Raw genomic sequence first — 8,352 nt, 5'->3', positions numbered from 1 at the left:
CACAAAAGTTAACTCAAAATGGATCAAGGAGCTAGGTATCAAATCAGAGACACTGTGTCTGATAGAAGAAAAAGTTGGCTACGATCTACATACTGTGGGGTCAGGCTCCAAATTCCTTAATAGGACGCCCATAGCCCAAGAGTTAATAACAAGAATAAACAAATGGGACTTACGTAAACTAAAAAGTTTTTCCTCAGCAAGAGAAACAATAAGAGAGGTAAACAGAGAGCCTTACATCCTGGGAACAAATTTTTATCCCCCACACTTCAGATAGAGCCCTAATATCCAGAATATACAAAGAACTCAAAAAATTAAACAATAAGATAACAAATAACCCAATCAACAAATGGGCCAAGGACCTGAACAGACACTTCACATAGGAGGACATACAATCAATCAACAAGTACATGAAAAAATGCTCACCATCTCTAGCAGTCAGAGAAATGCAAATTAAAACCACCCTAAGATACCATCTCACTCCAGTAAGAGTGGCAGCCATTATGAAGTCAAACAAAAGGGCACACTTGTACACTGCTGGTGGAACTGCAAATTGGTGAGGCCAATTTGGAAAGCAGTATGGAGATACCTGGGAAATCTGGGAATGGATCCACCATCTGACCCAGCTATCGCCCTTCTCAGACTATTCCCTGAGGATCTTAAAAGAGCGTACTATAGGGATACTGCCACATCAATGATCATAGCGATACAATTCACAATAGCTAGACTGTGGAACCAACCTAGATGCCCTTTAATAGATGAATGGATAAAAAAATGTGACATCTATACACAATGGAGTATTATGCAGCACTAAAAATGACAAAATCATAGAATTTGCAGGGAAATAGATGGCATTAGAACAGATTATGCTAAGCGAAGCTAGCCAATCCTTAAAAAACAAATGCCAAATGTATTCTTTGATATAAAGAGAGCAACTAAGAACAGAGCAGGGAGGAAGAGCATGAGGAAAAGATTAACATTAGACAGAGACGAGTGGGGGAAGAGAAAGGGCGAGAGAAGGGAAAGCATATGGAAATGGTAGGAGACCCTCAGTGTTACACAAAATTACATAGAAGAGGATGTGAGGGGAAAGGAGGGAAATAAGGGAGAGAATTGAACAACAGCAGATGAGGTAGAGAGGGAAGATGGGAGGGGAGGGGGGATAGTAGGGGATAGGAAAGGCAGCAGAATACAACAGTCACTAATACGGCATTATGTAAAAATGGTGAATGTGTAACTGATGTGATTCTGCAATTTGTATTTGGGGTAAAAATGGGAGTTCATAACTCACTTGAATCAAACTATGAAAGATGATATGTCATGAGCTTTGTAATGTTTTGAACAACCAATAAAAAAGCATACATAAAAAATGCTCTTAATTTACAACAATAAAAAGTCTTTCATATTACCTTTAAAATGATATATTTTATTTTATAAGTCACAGCAGTAGCTTGTACCATCTTCAAAAATGGCAGTTTACTGATGTGCTTATGCTCAGAAGGAACTTGGTGGGCAGTCTAAGACTATTTCAGCTGCTCTGAGCACTGTAACATCCTTTCACAAAAAGATGCCAATGTAGTGCTTTACCATTTGTAAAAACCATTTAAGTGATTATTCTATTTATATACACAGATACCTTTACTCTCAGTGGGATGAACAAAATCTAGTTTTGTTACAGTGCTACTGGAGGAAAAAGAAAAGTGCATAGAAAAATCTTTAGAAAAATCCTTTAAGAAAAAGTTCAATTTAAATTAGTTAAACAAATAAGAATAAATATGCCCTTAAAATTAGGAAACCACATTTTTTTTTAAGGTGGTTAGGCCATCTATAGAGTGTTGATTTCTAGAAAATGTTTGAAGTGTAATATCCATTGCTTCTAGGATTTTTCTTCAGCAGGAAAAGATGGCATATGAAAAGGACTTGTAGAGTCCATGTGAAGTCCAAGGACCAAGCCACACACCAGAACGTCATGCAAGAGGTTTATTGCCTGTAACATGAGGTATTCATACAAGGCAGCCCCTCCGAGAAGAGAAGCAGCTTGTGCTTACAGAGCAGCTTTACACCTGTAAGAGGAATCTCATAAACTGCTTAGGAGTTTAAGCTGGGGTGGGGTTGATTCTAAACTGTTTAAGCTGGGGTGGGGTTGATCATTTCAGCAGGCACATGTTCTTACAGGAAATTAAGCAGCATTGCCTCAGAACTGAAACTTTGAAAACTCTGGATAAAATTGCTCCTGACCAAAAATGGAGAATCTGATGACAACATTGATCTGATGCCACCAGCGTGTACTGTCAACTAAACTTTTCTGATATTTTGGATTTCATGGGTAGCCTAAAGTTAGTAGTTAAAAATGAGTAAATAAGATTTAATATAAATGGGATTAATCTTCATCAATGTGTTTGTTAGAGGAGCCATCTGATTAATATGCAAAGTTAAAATACTACAATATCAACTGCTGAATATAAGTTCAAGTAATTTTGACTTCTTAAATTCCATGAGATAATATATATTTTAGCTTATTGAATTGTAATAATGGTCCACTTTACCTTTTGACTATAGCCCTCATTCCTCTGAGGCTTATTTTTAAAAGGACCTGTTTCTTTCTCTCTTCTTCCTTCTTCCCTTCCCTAACAAGATTAGGTAGACAATCTATTTTTCCCCTAGTTAACTATCCTTGAACACACCCATCACAGGAAGGAGATATCTGCCAGAGGATCAAGTGAATATCTAACACACCATCAGGGTGCTCTGGGACCCTCTTACTAGAGCACACCTGGAATGCAACCCTTGAAGAGTTCCTTAAAAAACACCCTGAAAGTTTCTCCTGATAGGCAGAATCACAGCCTCAGGGACAGGAGTCCCCTGTGTTTCTCCTTTGCTACCAAAGTAATAAACTTCTTTCTTTTTCTCAAAACCATGCCCTTATTATTAAGTTGGCATCAATTGGCTTGGAGATAGGGACCGAGCTTTCGGTAACAGAATGTGTTTTTATAAATTGGTAAATGAAAAAAGAGTTTAAGATTGTTTTGTTTTTGGATCTTCACTAAAAGCAAGGTTCCTAAGAGTTAAAATTCTAACAGGTATAATTTTATATGCAAAGTTACAAAAAAGTTTCAGCTGTGGTTCAATTAAAATACTTTAAATAGCAAAGCATTTTATCTTATTAAGAGGAGTAATTGGGAAAAAATCCAGAAATTTCATAAGGATGTTTCAAAATATAAATTTAACAAAAGAGCCATCACCTAGAAAAGAGAGATATAAGGAAGTTATAGGTATGGAAAAATAAAGAAGTTATAGAGTGTTTGTGGAGGATAAATCTCAAAAAGTTTGTGTGTGATCAAGTTGGCTATAATTAGCACAGTTAGATGAAGTTATTTAAGGCCCCCACCCCAGATCAAATATTAATGTACTGATATAAACCCAAATCTAATTCTCTATGTGTAGGTTTTCTTAGAAACATTGATCTGTTCTCATCTATTTGCCATTTTTGGTCAGGAGCAATTTCTTGGTCAGGTAATTTTTTGGTCAGGTGATTTCTTGTGTCTGTTAGGTTTTATTATTTAGAGGAACTACTCTTAAAGGAATTAGGGGTTGTACAACTCTGGTTGTACAATCTAAACAACTCTTTGAGATTATTACACTGCACTATGGATTCTAATTTTTTCTTTAAAAGTTAAACTTGGATAATATAAGGACGTCAGTGTAATTGTGATGCCAACTGTTAGTGACTTCTTTGTATATTAGATGTGTTCATGTCCTCCAAATATGAAAGTCTTTTAAAATGTAAAGCTTAGGAAAACACTTTATTGAGCTGGTGTTTTCCAAAGTAAAGTTGTCTGTAGCAATAGTTTTTTTCATACTTATATAGAAATCACAAATTTAGTTGTGGAGTTATTATTGCCATTTAATATTTTACAATCAGATAAAAATAACCTGTCATCAATAAATTATATATAAAATGTTGGGTTACTCTTTACGCTGGAATGGGGATTTAAATGTATTTGGGGAAGTTAATAAGGAGAGCCTGGGTTGTTTAAAAGTTGACAATGTGGAACATGTCCACAAAAAGAAAGATAGGAACTCTCTTAGCTTTTGTTTGATTCATGTTTCAGATGTAATGTTGTATTGGGTTAATTGATATTCATATAGACTCAGGAAATGATTTATAAGAACTTTGTAAAATGATATTTAAGAGGCAAAGATCAGCTTCAGACACACACACACAAAAAAAACAAAACAAAACAAAACAAAAAAATCCCACTTTACCTAAGATTTGTCAACACCCCACCTCACTAAGTTAAGACTCTGCCTCTTCCTTTACTCCTTGTTAAGATGGTTCCAAAGTAGGCTGGAATCAAACTCATTCAATGTGAACTCAAGGCCTCCTAGCTCAGACTTCTCCCCTTGACTTTCCAGCGCACAGGTTTCATCCTGGAGATAAAGTCCTCATCAAGACCTGAAAGGAAGAAACCTGTGTGGGAAGAACCTTTTGTTGGGTTGCTGACGACTGAAACAGCCATCCGGATAGTGAAGGAAGGAAGGACGCACCACGCTGGAGTTGAAAAGAGTCTGATTTCAGGCTATGATTGGACTGTCAGCTCTGGTGCTTCTGATATCAAGCTAATTTTTAAATGCACATAAAATAACCCAAATTTTATGTTCCTTTTGAGCTTTCAAGGGTTTCTACTTGCTCTTCTGATTTTCTTCTGTGCTACTGGTCTATCCACTGTTGTTCCAGCTGATTGGTCATTTTGAGGAAAATTTTTGCTCTGTTTGGTTTTTCCAGTGTTGACTCTCTGGTTTCAGGCAATAATGGACACTTTATAATCAACATAAGCCAAACAACAAACCTCAAACCATTGAATTTGATGGCTGTTTGGTAATCTCTTGTGGTCATCTACAGGTCCAAAGACAATTAACTGCTGTAGACAAGTACATTTGTCCCTACCAAATAGGGTTGGACCCTTGTGGATTTTGGAATGATATCTGGTGGACCACTCAATATCAGGAGTGGACATTCCCATCTTGATCCACCAGACCAGGGGGCGGGTATTCCCCCACAGCTCAGTTCCTCCCTTATTGAAACAAGATAACAGTAGTCAGAACTGCTCCACCTAACTACAAAACTAACAAGGGCCTTGCTGGAAAATTGTCCTTGCCTTACAACCCCTTCTCTCTGGATCTGGAATTTCGTTCCCTAAATTTGGATTGGGAGCAGATGTAACTGGGAGAAACCCTTTGTGACTTTCCAGATTATCTGTGTGCTAACCCCTTCCCTCAATCCAACCACTCTAAGCCCCACCCCCCAAATTCTACCCTTCCAGAAAATATTCTCAATGTTCCCAGAAATGATCCTGCCAAAGTAACTATGATAGAAGTTAATGACTTAAGCCAAACAATTCAAGTAGAAACAGGATATGGATAAATAAACAAATGCCTGATTGAATGGATAAAATATTCCTTTTGTACCTTAAACAAAAATGACAGTTATGCTTGCCCAAATTGTTCCGTTCTGACTAGGATAGTTGTCTGCTCCTTCAGGAACATGCTGTATGTTGCCCTGTTTTAGGATGCCACAGCTTGGGGCAATAAGTCATGCATGACTTTGTCACTACTGTTTTCTGCAAGTCCTGTGGGTCAGCCCCTAAGATCATATGACCTCCAGATAAGGATGCCAGTTTCACCTTGTGTTTCACCAGGTGTGGGGAAAGACTGATGTCCATGGAAAGGTGACAGGATGCAGTGAAAGCCAATCCTTCAGAAGTTTGGGCAACGGCAGTGCTTTGACAACCCCAAGAGCAGACGCTCAGTGGTACAGTGGAGGATCATTACTAAGGGTCTTGCTGGGAAATTGGAGTGAGACCTGTAAGTTGGTTCAATTGGCAATCCCCTTCACCCTGGAATTTTTAGTTCCATCTAAAAGCAGATGAGCTACTTGATGCAGGTCAGATTTAAAATCACCTCAAGGTTCCACTTACCACCATGTTTAATAGATTTAGGGGTCCTCTGTGGAGCCAAATGAGTTTAAAGCTAGAAACCAAATGGCTTCAGGGTTTGAGTCAGTACTATTCTGGTGGTCAACTATAAATAAAAATGGGCACTGGATTAATTATATGTACAATAATCAAATACATTTGTCAATTACACTAGGGATGCTGTTAAGGGAATTGTAGAACAACTAGATGCACCTCTAAAATGACTTGGGAAAATTGATTAGCAATAGACATGATGTTGGCAAAGAAAGGAGGTGCCTATGTCATGATAGAGGTTTGATGTTACACCTTTCTTTCTAATACCACAGCTCCAGATGACATCATTCCCAAAGCTTTATAGGAACTGACCACTCTAGCTAATGAATACGCAGAAAATTCTGGAATCAATGACCTTCCTTTTTTTTTTTTTTTTTTTGTACCAGAGATTGAATTCAGGGGCACTTAACCACTGAGCCTCATCCCCAGCTCTCTTTTGTATTTTATATAGAGACAGTGTCTTGCTGAGTTGCTTATGACCTTGCTAAGTTACTGAAGCTGGCTTTGAATTTACACACAATCCTCCTGCCTCAGCCTCCTGAACTCAATGCACCTTTTCAAGCCTGACAGAACAGTGGTTTGGGAAATAGAATGACTTCTACTTTTACCTCTTTTATCATCACTGTTGGAGCTTTAATTCTTGTAGGTTGCTGTGCCATTCCATGTATCAGAGGATTGCCCAGAAACAGACTGAAACAGGACCCATCACCTTATAATAAAATATTCTTAACAAAAGATCCAGAATATCAAAGTTAGAAAATGCTACAAGAATTTGAAGAAAAGATGGTGTAATAAAACACGAGGGGGAAATGGAGAAAAAGAAGCCCATTGGTCTTTTCTGTCAAACCAGAGAAACTTGTTTTAAACCCCCTCACTTCCTGACTGCCATCTTCTTACAATTATTGTCTATCTTTCTAAAATCTGCTCCCTCCCTCCCACCTTCACTTCCTCAGTAGTTACATATGTGTCAAAAGGCACTCAACCCAGGGAACTTTCCCACCATAAGAAAATGTAGGGAAGTGGGGACGCCTAAAAGACACATTTCTTTAAATAATACAATAGGAGATTGTATAGTTGGCCCCATCAATGAATAGCGGTTAAGTATCCTCTTTCCCCAATAGCTCTTTGAGCCAAAGATTGTGTTACCCCTAACCAATGGGCAAAGACCCAGTACCCTTGGTCAGGGTAGAGGTTAAATAGAATGCCTGCTTGACGTACCTGCTTTAGTTTTTATTGCTATATGCCATTCTGTGTGTGTAAATAAAATTCTTGCCTTGCCAACAGAGCAGATTAGTTTCTGAGTGTTTGTTTTGGCTCCTAGGGTGCTCAGGACTCCCAATATTTCCAACAGTTAAAGACAGACATGAGTGACGGGAACATGAGGTTAAGGGAATAGTTCTGTAAGGTGGGCCCACTGTGCCGACTCCCACATGCTTTCTTTTCTATGAAGCAGTTTACCTGCAGCCCTGCCTGGCTTAAGTCTATTTCTCAGCAAACTACCTGCTACCTACAGGAGAAACACAGGCCCTAAATACTGTTAAGAATACAAGTTACCTGAAGCTGAAGTAGGGGTGGGGCCCTTTGTGACCCTTAACACAGACCGGATCCCAGAACTCAGGGAGATAAGGATAATTCCCCCTGACCATAAAATTTGTAAGAACAGACTCCAATTAGAACTAGTCAGCAAGGGCCAAATCACTTTGACAACCTAAAGTTGTCATGGCACTGGGGACTTGAAAGTCAAGAGGTGGACTTGTGTGGGACTCTGTGGAAACTTCCCTGGGACCCTTAATAAAACAGGAGGGCAGAAGAGGCACACTGTTCCTGTCCTCTCTGAGAGGACCCGCTCTCTCCCTTGAAGTGTCCATTTTCCCTTTCTCATCCCTTCTAATAACTCATGTCTCTTATTCTGAGCAACATATCTGAAGTCTTTCTGACTTGATTGAAAGAATTGGAGTTGAAGAAGGTGCCCTCATGCTGCCTCAGTTACCCAGCAGGCCCCAGCTATATAACAGGAAGAGTTGAAAACCCTAGGTGAACATTGGCATGTCTTGGAATTGGTGAAGTCTGGTAGGGGCAAATCTTACAATTATGTTATTTATAGAAGCCTCCAAATTGGAAGAAGAATGGTGGTGATTAATAGCTCCAAAAGAGGTTGTATCCAAGTGAGATTAGGTGATATTTGGTATATGCCTTCTGTAGATCCTCTTTGGTTATACTTATGTAGCTGTCGCAACACATGACTAACCAGTCAGGGTCACTCCAAGTGAACTGGGATGTCATGAAATAATCACACAGGGTGTGTGATTACTTTGGGTTCTGTGAC

At 38.8% G+C, this 8,352-nt stretch overlaps 1 long non-coding RNA gene across 1 annotated transcript; it reads left to right on the top strand.

The window, feature by feature from the left end:
• The first annotated feature begins 1,463 nt into the window (after positions 1-1,463).
• LOC144364968 (uncharacterized) lies at positions 1,464-7,312 on the top strand. Its single transcript, XR_013423179.1, has 2 exons — positions 1,464-2,062; positions 4,414-7,312. It is a non-coding gene; the product is annotated as an uncharacterized LOC144364968 (long non-coding RNA).
• Positions 7,313-8,352: the final 1,040 nt, after the last annotated feature.

Source organism: Ictidomys tridecemlineatus, chromosome 6, assembly GCF_052094955.1.
Source record: "Ictidomys tridecemlineatus isolate mIctTri1 chromosome 6, mIctTri1.hap1, whole genome shotgun sequence".
NCBI classification, from domain to species: domain Eukaryota; kingdom Metazoa; phylum Chordata; class Mammalia; order Rodentia; family Sciuridae; genus Ictidomys; species Ictidomys tridecemlineatus.
This window is presented reverse-complemented; position numbering and strand designations above follow the sequence as displayed.